The sequence below is a fragment of the Anser anser genome (genome assembly GCF_964211835.1).
Source record: "Anser anser genome assembly, chromosome: 19".
Lineage (NCBI taxonomy): Eukaryota > Metazoa > Chordata > Aves > Anseriformes > Anatidae > Anser > Anser anser.
Window position 1 is genome coordinate 11,208,901 of NC_139740.1, and position 1,589 is coordinate 11,210,489.

The following is a 1,589-nucleotide window of genomic DNA, read 5'->3' on the forward strand; positions in this document are numbered from 1 at the left end:
ATGTGAATGAAGAATATTGCTCAATGTTTTAGTTACAAAACGTGACTTTTTTTATGTACAAGTGGTTAATGTTTCAAGTGGTTAATGTTTCAAACATCTTATGAGATGCACTTTATTTGGAGCAGAGTTTAAATTGCTATCAGTTTAAAATAATGCTTCTGGTATTATGGAGGATGGATACTGCAGTACTGCAGAAAGAAGCAAGGAAGGAATTGCACTGCTCAGCAGAATGGTGGCTGTTGAATAGCAGATGCTGAATACCTTTCTCCATGTTAAAAGTAATTCAGAAATTCAGATAATGAAAACAGAATATGACAGATTCAGTAAGTGTTACTGCACTTGTCCAGTATGCCATTTTTCCCTAAAGCTGGCACAGTCCTAATCTAGCCTTCAGTGTGTTCATGGCAGATTTTTATGGTACTTTATATTTGGTGGTCACTTAAACACACCTGGTCTGTAAACTCCAGGTTAGAACCTTTGACTAATGTTAAATTCAGTGCATTAAATACCACAGTCAAAATTGTTAGATGAATTTGTTAACTTTAAATGTGCATTGCTTTGAGTGTTTTGACTGCAGTTACCATTTTGGCTCGAGATATTGTCAGGTGGGGGGAGGAAGGCAGAGATTCACTGCCTGGAATGAAGCAGTCACAATTTGAACAGTGCTCATTACTATGTTGGAGTAATCACTTAACAAAAAAAAGATGATTTTAACTCTGAGAATGTAGAAGGCATTCTATGAGGACAATATTGACAATATTGTTCAAAGTTAAGTGTTTCTTGATTCACAGAACAGTTTGGTGCCATCATCAACAAGTGTTGGGACGAACGTGTTGCTGTTGGACCAGCTCCTGGTTATAAATCTGCTCTTCCGTGCTGGCACAACCAAGAAAGCAAGAGTTTTTGATGAAGCAGGTAAGTCTTCCCTTCCAAGACTGTGTTATCTGTTGTTCATAAGTTGCTTGATTTAAGACTGAAGCTGTACTCTTCAGGACAAATACTCTACATCTTATCAAGAAGTAAGTTGTTGATATGAATGTTGTATTTGAGAGGAAGCTACCTTGACAGCTACCTTATTTACTGGTTTCATGAGTTATGTTCCCTTTAAAAGACACCAAAGAAAGGGAGCAGGCTGCAGATAAAGCAGAACTAAGGGAGTAAGAAAAGCTTCTAGTTCAACGTGGACCTAGCTCGAAGAGGACTAAACACCTGCTTCTTGATTATCAGTAATGGTAGCCAAAATCTACTTTGTAGATTTGCAACATTTAATGTAACTAAGGAAATGTGAGCAGTAAAATAGAGAGACATTAGTAAGATAGAATATTGAGGGAAGTAGTTGAGAAATGCTTTCACTAATAAAGCAAGAAAAATATTTTTGCAAGAAATGTCAGTTAGATCTAAACTTTACAGGGAAGTAAACAGTTGCTCAAAAAATATGTGGGACTTCTGAGAAACAAGATGAAAATGATGAAAAATGGAGGAGCTCTTGTTAAGACAGATGCAATGTTATAGAATGCATTTATGTTCTTGTTAGGTGGACTCAGTGATACCCAATTTTATGCCCCGATCAACAATTTACTACAACATAC